The following is a 19,847-nucleotide window of genomic DNA, read 5'->3' as shown; positions in this document are numbered from 1 at the left end:
AGTTTAGAAATTATTTGGAAAAAATCGAAATAAAAATAAAACTTTTACACCCTGTATGTTCGAAGACATAAATTTATATGAACTTTTTTTAATTGTTTGTATCTGCAGAATATGCTGCCGTTTTCCAATAAAATCCGGACCACCCTGTATAACAAAAGTCAATGCAGTTTTTTGAAGGGTCCAGGGGACGGCTGGTAGTTATCAGGTTCTTTCCGTGTATACCTTAGATTAAGAATAAAAAGTGTATACTATATTTTTACTAGGTATACCGGGTGCGTCTCAAAAGTGGCTCACCACTATAACTTTTTTATTTTTTTAGATAAAAAAACGAGATTTGGTATGTGAATGTATGACATAAATTAGGATTGATTGACGTATTCAATTGTTTTCGGTCACTTCCTGTTTCCCCGGAAATGACTACAACTTTTGATTTTTAAATGACACCCTCGGTATTTTTTTACTTTAGTCGATAGAAAATAACACTCTGAATTGAATGACATATCATATGTCAACTTTTGATATTTTCGCATATGGTTTATTTGAAATTATAACTTGCGGTTCGTAACGAAAATTTGACTAGAAATACCAAGTGTGTGGTATCAAATTATTCGTAAAAAAATACTTTTTCCAAATATGCTAGTGAGCCACCCTCGTTCCATTTGAAAAAATTGAGATATGATTAAAAATACGATTTGGGTAACTTTTAACTGGCCAGGAGAAGGCACTAATAACATTAGAAAATCAAATCTATTTTTCCAAGGCTCCTTGATTAAGAATTAGTGTTTTAAGCATAGCCATGGCACTCTAGATTGAATTTTAAAATACAATTTTTTATTAAGCGAGAATGTCAAAAGTTGACATATGATATGTCATTCTATTTAGAATGTCATTTTTTATCAAATAAAGTAAAAAAATACAGAGGGTACCATTTAAAAATCAAAAGTTGTAGTCATTTCCGGTGAAACAGGAATTGACCAAAAACAATTAAATACGTCAATTACAATACCGAGGGTACCATTTAAAAATCAAAAGTTGTTGTCATTTCCGGTGAAACAGGAATTGACCAAAAACAATTGAATACGTCGTTAGTATATGACATAAATTAGGAAATTTATGTCATATACTAACATACCAATTCTCGTTTTTTAACTGAAAAAATAAAAAAGTTATAGGGGTGAGCAACTTTTGAGACGCACCCGGTATATCATAGGATTTAACAAATTATTGCCCTGCAGAGTTTATACATTTTGTAGCACTCAGTTAGGCCTACTATAATATTATAAAATTCTAAAATTAAGAAATTGGCGCTTATCAAGTTTTTCCCCTGGACCCTTCATTCTTTACAGCTTCAAATCAAGTATGTAAAGAACATATCTAGCTACACTACATACGATCTAAGGTCGTAACCGTCTTCTCCGATGACTTACAGACTCCCTTCCATCGAAAGGGATGGTGAAAAAACAAACCCGGAAAGAAACCTACACCGGAATACATTAAAAACCTGTTTCGTTGGTCACTTCCGCAAGTCATGCCTCTAAAACGTTTATCCCTAGCGATAAATTATATTTTGCTGGTATTAATGCATCTCATCTGACTACCGTGTGACCAGAGGATACCTTGCCGTACCTGAGGTGGACGCTGCGGAGACTGAGGGTCCTGTAGGATGGCCATATTGTTTCCGGAATAGACGTATCCCGAAAAGAACAATGCTTAATAGCTGGTTTTGTGTATCTTTTGGGTGCCGGATGTTGTCGTTTGGATAAAACGATAGCGTACCGGTTTTCTAAGGTAATTACGATCAATGGGACGTGAGACACTGGACAAAGAATATAGGACGTTGACGAATGCTGTTGTTTTTTTAAGTGTTTATTAATTATGCTTTTTGTATAAGGGAAAGTAGCCTAAATCGGACCGCTTTGCACAAAAGTTAAACAAATTATCAAAATATTCGGACTCGATGGTCGTTATTATTGCGAATAATTAGTTTGACCTCTGTCACATTTTACATATTTTTTTCGAATTTTTTTGACATTATTTCATAGAGAATAAACAATTTTTTAAAAACTTTGCAAATGGTACGATTTAGAAAACCGGTTGCCAATGTCGTACCTATACTGCGTATGCTATATCGCATCTATCTTCTGAAATAACTATATATTTATATACCGGGTGGTGCATCGTTGCAAACATAGGAAATCCCATGCAAATTTTAAACTGTCCAAATATTGGCTCCACCATTAATTTTACAGCTAAGTCGTAAGTAGATTTTTTAAAAGTTTGCCTATGCTGCATACATATGCCAAATTTGAACAATATTGGACAAGTAAATTTTAAGTAATTTAAGAAAAACTGTATCTATTTTAAAATTAAAACTAATTATAATAGGTAACAATACAAAACCAGTCAAAAGTCAACAGGTACACTCATTAGCGTAACTAGCATTTCATCCTGGGGGGAGGGGGGGGGGCTAGGTCTTTTGTTTCTAGGGCTAGGTTTTTTGGGGGCTAGATTTTTTTTTAAGGATTCAGTTCAGGAAGCATTATCAAGAAATATGATATAAAACAGAAACATATGAGACAACAGTTATCTCCGTAAAAGTACAAACAAAAATATATGTAGTCAAAGACTTCCACTTTCCTTCCACTATTCATAATAGGAGGTGATATCAATCCAGATTAACCAATACAAATGAAAAGGAGTTGTTCCAAGCAATTAATAAACTAAAATACGAAACAATATCAACTGGTAAACCAGCGTATTAGCCTACAGATCCCAATAAAATTCCGGATTTACTTGATTTACCTATTTATAACTCGGAATGTGTCTGTAAATTATGTGGCGGTGGAAGAGGCCTATTCTACTTACACTCAGTAATAATATTATACAAAAAAATAAAGCTTCCGGATTGGTAAATAAACTCACAGACTGATAAAGTTTTAGATTGTAACTCAATCTTTTATTAAGTAGATAATGAGGCAGAAACCTTTGTTACTATTATCCAAGAAGTTGCGTAGAATAATACTTCTGATATTACCCCAAGAACCAAGAATAACAACTATTCCAAAGCGATCAGAATATTTATTTCTAAAAAGAGAAGGCTCAGAAGAATTTGACGTCAAACCACATCACCAGAGGATAAAACTATTCTGAACAATGTTACACAACATCTTAGAAGATAAATAAAAATACTTTGATTAGTGAATATCAGAGCAAATTGTAAAATGATAGTAAAACATTCGATTTAAGAAGCTACCAAAAATCTCCAAAAGCCGATTCTTCAGAATCCACCAATTAAAAATACAGATGGACCATGGGCAGAAAGTAATATACAAAAAGTTAACAGATATGTTGAGTACCTTAAAGAAACTTTCCAGTCTCATGAAGGCGAAAACGTTCTTAATTGTGAAGACCTCTTCTAAGAAGAAGGTGTTATTAGATCAACTACGCCAAAAGAAATAACATTAGAAATTAAAGAAAACATTAACCCGAAAAAGGCACCAAGCTTTGATCTAATTACGGGCGAGATACTAAAATAACTCCCAGCTCCCACGCAAAACCAGCTGTAAGGAAACAAACTCTATTAGGACTAAAAGAATTTGCGGACTTTCGTTGTCTTTATTTTTTTTACGTATGTAGGTTACAGTTTACATTTGATAACTGACCAAGAAGTGTAAACTGTAACTCTAATTTCAGAAAAAATATATATTTATCTTCAAGTCTTCTTCTTTCTCTCTCTCTCTTCAATAATATTCACTCAAAACATACAAGTTACTTTCCGTAAGTCATCAAAATAAATATGCCATTACATATATAAAGAACCTTTAATATGTATTAGTAGTGTATTCTCCTAGAACGAATATTTATTCTTTGACAAGGAGTTTTTTCCTTCCACTATTACGTTTCTTGGGAAAGCGTATATGCGGAAAATCGTCTGTATAACAGAGAAAATCCAGGTCACCGGTTGGTAAGTAAATTTTCTGCTTCAGTTCCCCGAAATATCAACCCTATAGAAAGTTCATTGGCGTGGAAAATTCTTTTTACGACCGATCGCTAAGTCAATTTATTATTATTAACTTTTAAGAGATCTGCTATTTATTTATAAAAGCAATATCAGACTTAAAAAATTATCTTTGAAAACAAAACATAATATGTGTGTAGTATCTAGTATCCGATTTTTTTTGTAACAATTGCCTTATCTCGCTAATTAATAAACATGGATTGACTCTTGCGGTTTCCGTTAACCTAAGCTACTTGTTATAAAACTAAAGATTCCTCAAACAAAATTGCCATGTTCTTTCGCACCTAAGCTTAAAAATTGGCAAGGGTCGGGACTGACTGCAGTGAAGGAAGAAAACGTCTCAAAAGGGGTGGCCATCACTGTCTTTTTGCTGAGGAGCAAGGGGAAAGACACCACCTACCTGTTTAACCTTATCCAGTCTCAGAACTCAAATGTAAGGACATCGAGTTGGCGAATAACCAACTCGAAGGAGGAGAATCATGGTCAGGTCCTCACAATAGGAATTGACTTCAAATCCAAGGAGGCCATAGAGAAAGGGGGATATATCACAAAACCCCAACCGTGGGAGGTGTATACTTGGTGTATACCCTCGGAGGAAGAACATTTATTATCAGAGGAGGATGAGAAATACCCTGTCCTAAGTATGATGGGTTATAGACTGTATGATGAGTTATAAGTTATAACTCAAGAAAGGGGTACACAATAGATCTTTGAGGTGGCAGTTTTGAACTCCCCCCCCACTCATTCTATATTCTTATAGTGTACAGAGTCCGGCAATAGTATCTCCTAAAATAAAAAAAAGACTAGCAATTTTGTTTAAGTGCAAACCTAAAGTATTTATTAGGATGTATTTCAGGAAAATAATTTAACCTCTACAGGGTAACTCAAAAAAGTGTGAGTGGATCAGGATGATTTTTTTTAAATAGAAAACCCTGTATATTATTACATTTTTGGCTTCCTTTCTGATCACTTTACATAATCTTAAGATCTTTTTAAATAAGTTTTGATAGTTTCAGAGATATTAATAAATAAATAAAATAATATTTTTTTCAGCCTTTTTTTTTAAAAAATATTAAAAATACTGTCCTGAAATCAAAACTCTATTAGGTGTTTACTTTAGATGGTCTGTACTTACTTTGTTATAAATATCGTAATTTTAAATCATACAGGGTATTCAAAATTCTACGCCAAACTTTCTAAAATAAAAAATAATTTGTCTTCGTTATTTTAAATGGAACACCCTGTATATTATTTCGTCAATAGATGGAGAATTAAAAAATTATTTTTTTTTTATTTAGAGTATTTCAAAATTTTTAATGGCTTCGCAGATATTCGCGGTATTATTTCATATGGGTCTTTACAACGGTAAAATACGAGAGAAAAATAATTGGGTGGCTTTGATAAAAGTTTACTATGGAAAATGCCATATGAAATATAAAACCGCGAATATCTGCGAAACAGTTAAAAATTTTGAATGCTCTAAATACAAAAAATGTTCATTTTTTAATTCTGCATTTACTAGAAAAATAATATACTGGGGGTTCCACTAAATTTTTTTTTATATTTTAGAAAGTTTAGCGTAGAATTTTGAACATCCTGTATGATTTAAGATTACGATATTTATAGCAAAAGTAAGTACAGACCATTCTAACATAAATACATAATATAGTTTTGATTTCAGGACAGTTCTTGTATTTTTAATATTTTTTTTAAGAAAGGCTGACAAATATATATGTTTTATTTATGTATTAATATCTCTGAAACTATCGAAATATATCTACTCATATCTTAGGATTATGTAAAGTGATCTGAAAGGAAGCCAACAATGTAATAATATACAGGGTGTTCAATTTAAAAACAAATCATCCCGATCCACTCACACATTTTTGAGCCACCCTGCAGAAGTTAAAATATTTTCCTGAAATACATGCTAGTACATACTTTAGGTCAGCACTTAAACAAAATTTCCAAGTTTTTTATTCTAAGAGCTACAGATGCCCGACGCACTATTGCCGGACCCTGTATAATGAGGTATAAAAAAATGTTAAAAAACACTTCCACTACTATATGTTTATGGTCAAAACAACGTAAAATTCCATTAAAACATCTAAAAAAGCCGGAGATAACTGTACTAAAGAATAAAATCTGTGCCCCCATCTTGGCCGTCAGACTTATCGTAAAATCGATCACGTAAAACTATCTCTCTAGCAGGTACGAGCGAGGCGATTCGATATCGCGGATGCTGGGCACCAGACCGGAATATCAAATTCGCGCCGCTGATGATGATGGTGATGTACCCCGACACCACAAGATTTAGACGTACGTACCTAGCTTTCTCTCCATTATACGTTCCGTACTGCGACGTGTGTTTAATAATGGAACGCGGTATTTAAATCGCGACTACACCCGAAGAAAAAATCTGACGTATTTTCGATTGGGTCGAATTCCGATCTTGTCGAAAATCTATTATGTGTTGAATGAAAATAATAAAACAGTAGGAATGGAAATTATATTTGAGTTCGAGCTTTACTATGTCAGTTGCTGGTAAATTTTTGCTAGTGATGAGCAAATGCAAGATCTTGGTCTTGCAGTCTAATATGTAGTCTTAGTTTTGATTTTGGTCTTACCCAGTCTTAGCCTTGGTCTTCTTGCAAGACTCATGCAAGTCTTACACTTTTTTAATAAATTTTTACTAGAGGCCCTTTCTATACAAGATGTCCCAGAAATAAGTGCAGATATTTTAACTGGTAGTACATTTCGGTCCTAAAAATACGCCTATAAGGTTTTTTTTGCAAAAAAATGATATTTATTTGCAAAAATAAATTATCATTTTAGTATTATCATATAGTATAGTTCAACCCCAGAAACACGTCTATGAGGTTTTTTTCACGAAAAAAAAATTTGAAAATTCGAAATTTTTTGAAAATTATTTTGAATTTTTTTTTAGTTTTTAGTTAAGAAACATAATTTCTTGATAATATGGCAACATAGATAGTAGATTAAATTTACAAGAAAGAAAATCCAGAAAAGATCCAGCGGTTCTCAAAATTTCAGCAAAAATTTTTTTTGGAAGTAAATTTTCAAAGTAAAATATCTCCGTTATTTTGGACTTATTTGAAAAACGATAAAGAGAAAATATCTTTCTTTTATATAGATCTACCACCCCTTAAATAACTTGCACTTATTTCTGGGACACCCTGTATATCTAGTATTTTCAGTAATTTAATGTAAATGAAACTTTAGAGAAAGAAACAATACATAAGGTGAGTCTGAAATAAGTGCAAATATTTTTAGGGGTAGTAAGTATACTTTAACCTCAACCAAAAACACCGAAACACCCGACCAAAAACATCTATGAGGTTTTTTCGCAAAAAAAATTCTGTGAATTTTTTGAAAAATGTTTAAGATTTTTAGCCTACCATGCCAACAGGTATGGTAGGCTATTAAGATCGACAAAAAAAGAGTTTTTTTAATTTCACTCAAAATGAGTTATTTGGGTCATAAATGACCTAAATACAAAATATTTTCATGGTGTCTGTCTGTCTGTCCGTCTGTCCGTCTGTCCGTCTGTCCGTCTGTCCGTCTGTCCGTCTGTCCGTCTGTCCGTCTGTCCGTCTGTCCGTCTGTCCGTCTGTCCGTCTGTCCGTCTGTCCGTCTGTCCAAGTCTGTCCGTCTGTCCGTCTGTCCGTCTGTCCGTCTGTCCGTCTGTCCGTCTGTCCGTCTGTCCGTCTGTCCGTCTGTCCGTCTGTCCGTCTGTCCGTCTGTCCGTCTGTCCGTCTGTCCGTCTGTCCGTCTGTCCGTCTGTCCGTCTGTCCGTCTGTCCGTCTGTCCGTCTGTCCGTCTGTCCGTCTGTCCGTCTGTCCGTCTGTCCAGATCTGTCCGTCTGTCCGTCTGTCCGTCTGTCCAGATCTGTCCGTCTGTCCGTCTGTCCGTCTGTCCGTCTGTCCGTCTGTCCGTCTGTCCGTCTGTCCGTCTGTCCGTCTGTCCGTCTGTCCGTCTGTCCGTCTGTCCGTCTGTCCGTCTGTCCGTCTGTCCGTCTGTCCGTCTGTCCGTCTGTCCGTCTGTCCGTCTGTCCGTCTGTCCGTCTGTCCGTCTGTCCGTCTGTCCGTCTGTCCGTCTGTCCGTCTGTCCGTCTGTCCGTCTGTCCGTCTGTCCGTCTGTCCGTCTGTCCGTCTGTCCGTTCGTCCGTCTGTCCGTCTGTCCGTCTGTCCGTCTGTCCGTCTGTCCGTCTGTCCGTCTGTCCGTCTGTCCGTCTGTCCGTCTGTCCGTCTGTCCGTCTGTCCGTCTGTCCGTCTGTCCGTCTGTCCGTCTGTCCGTCTGTCCGTCTGTCCGTCTGTCCGTCTGTAACACGATAAGGTGCCGATTTTCGTGTGTAGGTAGGAAGAGTACGGTACAATACAATAAGATGTAAGTGTATAATGAGACAAAAATATGTAAGAAAAAATTGTTATGAAAATTTCACACCTCTACTTTTCAACCAATAACATGCTTTAATGTTGACTAGTTACCATGGCAACTGAAAAAATTTCCGGAAATTTTTTCGACGCGCCACGAAACTTTAGTGGAAATTTTTTGACAGTTGAAAAGGTTGAACTTAACAAATTGAAATTATTTTAAAATGTCATGTTGGATTAATATTTTTTTTTTCAAATTTAGGTGTGAAATTTTCTTACCGAATACCACGCAAGCTTAAATTATTCTTGGAAATTTTCTTTCGGGCACGAATATTTTAGGAAAATTATCCCTCGTCTTCGACTCGGGATAATTTTCAAAATATTCGTGCTCTCAAAAAAATTTCCGAAAATAATTTAAGCTCTTGTGATATTATAAGTGAAAATTTTTCAATGTCACAAAAATTCTTCACGGTTTTCGTCAGTCTGTATCCTTTATATATCGACTCTTCAATGCCCGTAAACGCGACGCGGCACATAAAATTGGGAAAGACTAAGAGAATCGAGTGAATTGGTTATGCAGGAGGCGCCATCATCAGAAAATAAAAGAGCAGAAGCGGGTACCAGTCGGTGCATACCAAATAATATTCATTTATTTTTATTACTGATATGACCGACGACGTACTAGAGTTTGAAGACCTCACCGGTGCTCGAAATTTAACCAAAAGGGCCTGTTGAAGCACTCATCTCTTACTATTCTAAAGTGTATTACTGTGAATTATTTAGTCAGGTTTAGTTGTGTCCTACTATATACCGGATGTTTCAAAAAACATTTGCCATATCTCGTGGGGAGATTCCTTAAGATTTATTTTTCATATCAACATAGATCCGATTCTGCTTTGTTTTATAGCTATATACAGAAGGTAGTTTTCTAGCTATATACAGAGGGTTAGTACTTTTAGCGATTCGAAATTTTGAGAGTAAAAATTACTATAAGTGCGACACTCGGTGCGACATATTTTAATAATGCGGAAAAATTGTCAACAGATTCCTCATGCAGAGATGTGCATATGACTTATCACTGGAATATTTTTCTAAAAAAAAGTGCGTCACTGACTTTTTTTCTCTTGTTAGCACAGTTGTGTAGGCAATTTAATGTCGACTAAAAGTTGTATCTTGATATTTTGTCGATTTCAGTCTCCTTGATATAAACACAAATTTATTAATTTGCTTTATTTGGTAAAAAATTAATAAGTACTCATTGATTCTTCATAAAAAAATATGCAAAAAACTTCCTATAAGCATGGGTGCGGAAATGCATAGTTTTAAAGTTACAGGATGTTGAAACTTTTAAAAATAGGTCTTTTATAATTATATTAAATACCATTATTTTTTTCTTGAATTTGCTGTAGGTATCAAGGAGCATCAGTGTTAAATTAATCAAATAAATAGTTTATTAATTTTATTTTGATTTTATTAATTGAATTAATAAAATTGCGTTTACTATCTTATCAAGGAGATCGAAATCGATAAAATATCAAGATAAAACTTTTAATGGGCATTAAGCAACCTATACGATTTTGCTAACAAGAGAAAAAAAAAGTCAGGGGCGTACATGTTTGTTTTAGAAAAATATTCCAGTGATAACACTCTATGCACGTCCCTGGTGAGTCTGTCGACAGATTTCGAACACTTATAGGGGAAAGTCGGCTAGTATCGGACATGATAACAAGTCATCGTAAAACATACCTTTAACTTTAATAACAAAGTTCTGCAACATAATCATATTCAAACGATATTACATATCTAAAAACTAACAAACATAAATATAAAAAAAAATATGTACAAAATTATCTGAAGAAAAAATCACATCAAAGATTTCAAAATTCTGAAAAATTGGTAGGTAATATTGGACACAGAAAGAAATGTGGATATTGCCGCAGATCACAAAAATTTTAACACATTTCACATTTGTAATACATTTTGATCTTTTTCAACGCCAGAACAAGGGGACCAGTTTTTTACATTTCATCACTGACTCTTCGTCGAAACATTAATGACAAACGATACAAAAAGTTTCTTGGGTAGCCTTAGTCTTCTCTTTATGTGTTCTTTGCTTTTTCTGTTCTTGTGCAACAGTTTTTCAGCGAGAATTGCATTTTAACATAAATTTTTCTTAACTCTATTAGCTTTGTTTTTGTTTTTTCTCCCAGCTCAATTTTAAATGGAGTAGAAGTAAGCACTTCACTTTTTTCAGCATATCTTTATCTTAAAACAATTCTACGTTCAGCTGCATTAGGGGCGGGAGAAATTTCCTTAAGAATACCACTAATACCTTTTTCTAAACATAACCAATAATACCTAACCTAACCAAATTAAAATAAGGGAAATTAGTTTTGGAAGTTGAAGGTTCGTTAAGATATAGTGGAGTTTTTGGTAAAGTAAATGTGTGGAAATTATAGCACTTTTCTAACTGCTGTCTTCATACAATCTTCGTGACATTGCCCACCTACTTTGTTGTTAATAAAATTCGGCATTTTAAATATTCTAGAACAAAATATTGAAAGTATTTTGCGTCCGGTCATACCCGACATTGTTGTGTCCGATAACACCCTATACGTGCACCTTGCAACGAATGCACTACGTAATATATGTACCTATTTTTTATATTCACTATTCATATGTGCCTGTATTGTAAAGAAGGCAGACACTAAACACGTAATAATTAAAAAAAATAGGTCATCAAACTTTATTCTGTCCCTCGTTCTGCCCACGCCGAAAAATATTAGGTACACGTAAATTTTTAACGTCTAAACCGCTCAAAATATTGAGTTCAACTGAATATATGTTAACACGTGCATCAAAATAGTATGATGGAAGCGGCAAAACCACCAATAACAAAAAACGATGACCGTCCGTCCCGACCGATGATACCCGCTGTCCGGTGCTACCTGACTTTCTCCTAGTAACTTTTATCCTCAAAATTTCATTCGAAACGCTAAAAGTATTTAGAAGAAAATTGTAATAAATCAAAAAAAAATAAGACTTTAACCTTTAACCCCCTATAGCTGCGAAAAGAGCAGAATCGGACATACATATGTTGATATAAAAAATAAATCTTGTTTTTACGCGAGGAATCTCCCCACGAGGGATGGTAGGTACGTTTTTTTTAATACCCGGTATAAAAATTAAATGTCTATGGAGTTGTGTTAAACTTTTTAGAAGACAATGTAATATTCTATTTACTGGTGAAAATAGTTTTTCCACTGTTTAATTACTAAAAAATTGTTATACAGTAGCGTAGGTAACTACTAAAATTAGTTACTACTGTTTAGTTACTGTGCAGTTTACACTGGGAATGTAAAAAAATTAACCGAAATTGATCAAGTTCTCACACAAAATATCGGAAAATACACGGGATTCGAAGTATTCGGTTCATTTCGTATGTGAAAGAGAGAACTTAAGATAAGAACTCAAATTTACAAGGGAAAAGTCGGCAATATTGTAGCGAGGCTGTTGTTGCAATGACAAATGCATCGATATATACGCCCACGTATGGACGTGGAAGTTTGACCGAAACGCGTCGACATTAATATTGATAAGGCCGCAAAGAAACCATCTCATTTCTTGGAATTCCACTGAATAAAGACTATTTATGTAATACCTATATATTCACGTATATACACCTATATACATATATGTCTATCTAAATCTATATTCATGCTGCTATTATTGTTGTGTTGTCATTATTATCACTGACAATTGATTATTGGCGCTACCACTTTATTGCATCGTATACCGGGTGCGTCCCAAAAGTGGCTCACCCCTATAACTTTTTTGTTCTTTCGGATAAAAAAACGAGATTGGTATGTTAGTGTATGACACCAATAATTAGGATTGATAGACGTATTCAATTATTTTTGGTCACTTTCTGTTTCACCGAAAATGACTACAACTTTTGATTTTTAAATGACACCCTCGGTATTTTTTTACTTCATTTGATAGAAAATTACATTCTGAATAGAATGACATAGCATATGTCAACTTTTGACATTTTCAATTAAAAAAATATAGCATTTTAAATTTCCATTTTGAGTGCCATGGCCATAAATAAAACGACAATTTTACTCGAAATACCAAGTGTTTGGTAGTAAATTATTCGTAAAAAAAATATTTTTCCAAATATGCTAATGAGCCATCCTTGTTCCATTTGAAAAAATCAGATATGATTAAAAATACGATAGGGTTATCTTTTAACCGGCCAGGACAAAACATTAGACGATTAAATCTATTTTTCCAGAGGAGATTAAAAATTAGTGTTTTTAAAACAGCCATGGCACTGTAAATTGAAGTTTAAAATACAATTTTATAAGCGAGAATGTAAAAAGTAAACTTACGATATGTTATTCTATTCAGTGTCATTTTCTACCGAATAAAGTTTCAAATTAAAGTTTCATTCAAAATTCAAAAGTTGAAGTAATTTCCTGTGAAACAGGAAGTGAACGAAAACAATTGGTTGCGTCAATCAATCTTAATTTATGTGATATGCTAACACAGCAAATATCGTTTTTTTTGTCTGAAAAAATAAAACAGTTATAGGGGGTGAACCAATTTTGGGACGCATGATTAATATAGGATGCATATAATTCATGGTTCCCTATATTATTTTTAATTCAATATTAACGCCAATCTGCAAAGTTTCCCGCCTTAATCATATTATAAAAATCTTAACGCCGCGCCACCGCCGCCGCCGTGTAATAGGGAATAACTCTATAGATAAGAATTCGAAGGTATTTATTGTTTGGAATAAACATCACAATACCATGTAGGATCGTAGGATGTAGGTATGAAATTTGTCAATAACGTTCAAATTTTGTAAACTAAAATTACTAGGGATTCTTTATGCGCTGAATTAATACCCTATGATCTATAAACGGCGTTAGATATGAAGATCGCTGTCATTTTATATGGAAAATATATTCGATCGTCATTTTCCAGCCAACTGAACGCCGTTTTCTTTCGATCATACGGTATAAGCAGGTACATTTTTTAGGAAATATTAGGTATATACACACATTTCGTATTTCGTACATTATTTAACCCATACCTATAGGGATAAGATATTGTACTTATGGAATCCGAGTAGTATTAAGTTCAATAAATATATTATTGTGTGTAGCGGCCATTTTGTTTTCAATTAATCACTTCGGGTAATTAGGAACGGCGCCGGCGTAAGTGGTCTTATAAAAAGTTAAAAGGCAAAGGAGTCAGTGAGTTAGAAATTTGAACAAGGTTTTAGAGGTAGATGAAAATGAAAAGGAATATTACTGCATAATTTGCAGCAAAAAATATGAATCGCCACCAGTAGAAGACTAGATTATGTGCGTCGCTTGTAACAATTGGGCACATGAAAAATACACCACCGGCCAATCCAGTAAGGGTTACATATGTGATTTATGGCAAACAAAATAATTCTAGTATTTATATAGATTTACCTACGACCTTCCTAATTTTGCCATATCGTTCCTATTTTCCACGCGTACTGATCTCAATTACCCCATATACTGTCGGGTAAATAGGAAAGACAGAGTTTTTCATTTTCTTTAATATTTTGATGTTATAGTGTATTTTAATAATTTTGTTACAACTATTATGTATATAGATTACCAATGTTACTATTACAATAAAAGTTGATTACATTTATGACTCTTTTTATTATTTATGTGTGATAGAAGTTAGGTGTTCCCATTTACCCCACTTTCCCCTACCTCGCAAGCCACAAGTGAAGTCTTAAGTTGGTGTTTAGATGTCTAGGAGAAATAACTAAAGACATACATGATGTATTCTTTATTAGTCATTATCTAGGTGAGAATAGCTATGATGATTTACTAAGTCGGAGAGAGAATGCGCTTGATTTCGTGCGGCTTGGAAAATACTTGCTGTTCTTTCATTATTCAGAAAATGAATGTAAACTGACACTTTTTTAGCCTAGGTATGCTGCAATATATGTGATTGTGTTTATAAAAAGGACTTTCCTTACGAAGACTCTTTACTTAATAATTGCCGAAATTTAAATAAAAAAATCGTTAATTAGCATGTACCCATGAAAAGACAAAAATATTTAAAATTAATTAATCTTTCTAAAGAAAAATTGATCTGTCTTTATCTGGTCTTCGACTTTCGTCACATTCGCGTTGACAAAGAATCGAGGTGCAATACACTTGCCGGCTGGCGAAAAAAGCGTCGCAAATATTAATTGGAATGCCATTGTGGCGTCCACTCCGTTACCAGATGATGATTTATGAGCGAGACAAAGACGGTGAATCAGCGAACGAACCGCAGTGTATCGACGTTTCGACCCCTATGTCGCGAATGACTCAAGGCTCGGCGTTTCGACCCCTATGTCGCGAATGACTCAAGGCTCGGCCGGTGGAAAAAAACGATACAAAGATATTATTGGTTTGCGATTTTAATAAAACATGATCATTCATAGATAATCACATGCAATATTATTCTTTCATCCATTTTTGGATATTTGCTTTTAAATATTAAAGCGGTCCATACATTATCAATCAAATCGCGCAACAAAGCGATGCGCAACGTTCCGTTGCACAACTGCATCACCCATGCACTTAGTTAAATTTTTGATCAAACTTTTATTAAAAGCTGTTCATTGTTTGAGAAACAATCATATCCTCAATTGCCATTGCGTCAATTATTATCGTTTATACAGGGTGCTACAAATTCGAGGTACGAGCATTGGTATCTCGGTAACCGTAATAGATATGAAGATGGTTAAATTGGGGCAAAGTTGCGCCTTGGGATGTTAACCAAAATGCAATCAAAAAAGTTTTAAAAATTTCAAGGATTGCTGAGTTTTTTTTGGAAAAAATGGATTTTTTTGAAAATCAATTTTATTTTTTCCTGTCGTTAGTTTTTAGAAAATCAAAAAACTAATTGCACATTCTCATAGCCACTTTATTAGGGCTATCTGACAGTATTTTTAGGTATTCAAATTAGCTGATAATTTGTGAGATACAGAGGCCGACTTAATTTTTTTAAATACGGACCTGCAATTTTTATTTCAGATTTTGAAAGAACTCGGTCTCCTGAATACAATGATATGCCACACTTTATACTTTTTTTTTGTTTCGGACATTTGAACACAAAATTTATTTATACTAATTTCTAGTCCGGCTCTGTTTTTTAAATATTTAAATTATTCATCGTTACAATATTGATAAGGTTTCAAACTTAACTATGACTTGGGGTAAAACACTGAATACGAAAAATCAAATTCAATAAAAAAAAATTATTGCATTACTTGACGTCATTTGTAAAAGTGAAATCAATGTTTTTCAACATTTACAATAAAGAGTACAAAATGCATTCGGAAGTATAAGAAGAAGATATGTTCAAAGAGCTATAAATAAAATTGAAAGGATAATAAACTTGTGACCTTTCGAACATGTAGAGCATTAGAAACTAGTTTGTAGAAGGTGATTTATTTATAATAACTACGATTAATATTATGCATATTGTTAGATCGTACACTGAGAATTGCAAATTCACAATAAAAAAAGTTAAAAATAATATCTTTAAATTGCTGACCTGGATCTTTCAATTGGCTCGATTTTCCTTATTCAATGTTAATTAGCGCTGATCAATATTGTTGCAATGATTAATCAGATTAAATATTTTAAGAAACCAGGGTCGGACTTGAAAATATTTTAAATAATAAATAAATAGTTTTGTTGTTAAGGTACCCAAAACAAAACAAAAAGTATAAAGTGTGGCATATCATTGTACTCAGGAGACCGAGTTCTTTCAAAAACTGAAATAAAAAATGCATGTCCGTATTTAAAAAATGAAGTCGGCCTCTGTATCTCACAAACTATCAGCTAATTTGAAAATCTAAAAATACTATCAGATAGCCCTAATAAAGTGGCTATGAGAATAAGCAATTAGTTTTTTGATTTTCTAAAAAGTAACGACAGGAAAAAATAAAATTGATTTTCAAAAAAAAACGTTTTTTCCAAAAAACTCAGTAATCCTTGAAATTTTAAGAACTTTTTTGGTAGCATCTTGGTGAACATGCCAAAGCGCAACTCTGCCCCAATTTAACCATCTTCGTATCTATTACGGTTTCCGAGAGACCAATGCTCGTACCTCGAATTTGTAGCACCCTGTATACCCTAGATGATGTCAATGATACCAAAAAACGAAAAAGAAAACAAAGAATTTGTATGAAAGAACTAAAAGAACTAAAATATTGCTCAACACAAAGATGTTTTACTAATCGTCAGCATAATTTTGCGATAACGCAAATTCTTCCTTATCATCTATTTTTTTTTACTTTCAACAAACAGGAATCTTAAAATGGCATATCTTTGCGTTTTTGCACTGTCTTCTATCGATTTTCAATCGTTTGCAAATTTGGAGGTATTTTAAACCTTTATTTGATTCGCTTATTTGAAAGAAAAATTTAGAAAAGAAAAGTTTATACTGTGGATTTATGGTTATGCCCTGTGTTCTTTATGGTGCTGAAGGTATGTGCTATTTGAGAACGGCCCGTGCTTTCAATATGAGAGAAATCCGGACAAAAAGGTAAGTCACGTTTATGTTAAAGATTTGATTCTTCTTTTGATTCATTTCAAGAAACGGAATCGGTCAAAAATAAAAAAGGACAGGTCCCAGGGTGAGAAGAAATGCAGATGGAAGTTATTGGTCAGATATCGGTCAATCCAGAAGCATAAACACGCCAGTTGGCATCAATCACAGGTGTATCTCAAACATCTGTCAGAAGAGTATTGAAAATGCACAAATTCCATCCCTATACAAAATGAAGATTCTGCAGGAACTTGGTGACGACGATTCAGATAGAAGGATTCAGTTCTGTGAACTAATGACGGAGGAAATTCGAAGGGAACCTTCACTCACTAAAAATATTTGTTTTAGTGATGAGTGATCATTTTTTTTAAACGGAAATGTGAATAAGCGGAACTGCAGATACTGGAGCGATGAAAACCCGCATATTGTTGTTGAAGGACACACCCAATATCCCCAAAAGCTCAATGTTTGGTGCGGAATACTATATAGGCGATAAAATTATAGGTCCATTTTTCATCGACGGAAATTTGACTGGTGATGCTTATGAGGAGAGGAGAGTAGAGGAGATAACCTGTGATAAAATATTAAAACAAAAAGAAAATTAATTATTATCAGTATTGTCAGTAAGAGGAAGGTAATTAAGCCTGATTTCCGAGCTCCCGCATTAGATATTCCGTTCTTCTATCCTGCGGTTTGACCAGTGAGCTCGCTGCTGCTTGGTGACCCCGCGGCGGCGGCGGCAAGCCGGCAGCACCGAACCCAACTAATCAATATGCGGCGGCGTTCGGCCAGCGAGAGAGATCGACCGCTTCGGCTGGCTCTCCGCCGCTGTGGACGTGCAGGTATCCCAACCCAACTAGCATTTATAGTGGCAGATACGTAACTGCTACTATCAAAGCCACTACAAAGTGGGCGGTGACCATCGGCGGCTACGTCGTATATTCGTAGCTGCTACGTAACTGCGACCAAAATGGGGAAAGATTTTGAGTAGCCGGGTAGTGTCTCGGGTAGTTTTTGCCACTAAAAGAGTACTATAATGTGTTACTATAAAGTAGCCTACTGGTGAATGCGACTTATCCGGTACGAAGCTGCCTAGTCGCGGGTTCGTGGCAGCCAAGTGTTATCTACCGACATATGGAACTTTCGTTAAACAGTTGAACTTTATTTGCAGCGACCTCTTCAAGCAATTTCACATTTCATAAAAATAAATGTCATGATGGAAAATAATTATGGAAGCCATTATTATTTTTTCGATATTTACCGTGCGATTTTAACGCCTTTTTGAGGTAAATTCCAGAACGCAATCAACTTTACTGAATAAAATAGTAGGTTTATATAACAAAATTTTCGAGCGCCTCTCAAAATATTTCAAATTATTATATTATTTGCAATAAAAACTCATGTAGTGATTAAGAAATAATAAAAATTTGCTTGAAACCGGGGTCAAACTTTAAAATATTAGTCGACCGTCAGAAATAACAAAATAACTAAGGAAAGAAGCTTTAATCTAGGTATATTTAGCTTAAAAACGCATAATGTTTGAGCCATTTGGCTGTTCGTCTAAAAATTCATGAAAAAAATATGGCCGTTTAATCCGAAAAATACTTTATAGTTCCATATGATTCCACAAAGTACCGGGAACTATAACATATTAGGCCAACCCTACCCGTTTGGACCTTTAAAATCTTCGGGTTGATAAAGTGGCAATTGTAACTACCCAGAAGCGACTTTATAGAAACAATAACTTTTTTGGAACTACATGGTCAACGATTTTTTGGAACCATAAAGTGATTTTTTCCAAGAAAGTTCCCTGCGCCACCAAATTGCCACTTAATTGGAGCTTATGCAGGGCCGTCGGAGGCACTTTTTTATTTATTTATTTTTTTAATTTTTGAAAGTATAGATGCCACATTCTAAAAATATTTAATATTTTTCATAACAGGGTTGAAGTATATTTTTATATCTACCAAAGTTATACTATAACAGACAAAAATAGCTATAGTTACTTTTTGAAAATGCAGTTCTGTACATTTTTTCGCTCATTGGATATGTAAGACTATTCCAATAACACAAAACCATAATCTATGTAATAATAATATATAATAATAATAAATCTATACCGGGTGGTATTTAAAATCTAACAATTTTTAACTATAATTATTCTCTATTTATTTTTAACATAATAAAATAGTCTAAATTGCTTGGTATATCGGATGTTTGTCAGAAGTGGCTCACCCCTATAACTTTTTTATATTCAGAGAAGAAATAACAAGATTTGGTATATTAGTATATGACATAAATTAGGATTGATTGGCATATTCAACTGTTTAGTGTGTGTAAAAAGTGTGTACAACTTTTGATTTTTAAATCGCACCCCTGGTATTTTTTTTAATTTATTGGAAAAATAGATTTGATCGTTTAATGTTTTTCGTGTCTTGTCCTGGCCAGTTAAAAATGCCCAAATCGTATTTTTAATCATATCTCGATTTTTCAAACGGAACGAGGCCGACTCATTAGCATATTTGGAATTTTTTTTTGGAATTTTTTCTTCTTTGGATTATATTGATTCTTTTTCAACTTGGTATTTCGAATCAAATTGTCGTTATGAACCGCATTTTACAATTTCAAATAAACTAAATGCGAATATGTCATCTGATATTTCATTCTATTCAAAGTGCCATTTTCTATCAAATAAAGTAAAAAAATACGGAGGGTGGCATTTAAAAATCAAAAGTTGTAGTAATTTCCGGTAAAAGAGGACGTGATCGAAAACAATTGAATACGTCAATCAATCTTGATTTATGTCATATACTCACGTACCAAATCTC

This window comes from Sitophilus oryzae, unplaced genomic scaffold (assembly GCF_002938485.1).
Source record: "Sitophilus oryzae breed Bouriz unplaced genomic scaffold, Soryzae_2.0 scaffold_1701_pilon_pilon, whole genome shotgun sequence".
Classification (NCBI taxonomy): domain Eukaryota; kingdom Metazoa; phylum Arthropoda; class Insecta; order Coleoptera; family Curculionidae; genus Sitophilus; species Sitophilus oryzae.
Note: the sequence above shows the minus strand (reverse complement) of the source record.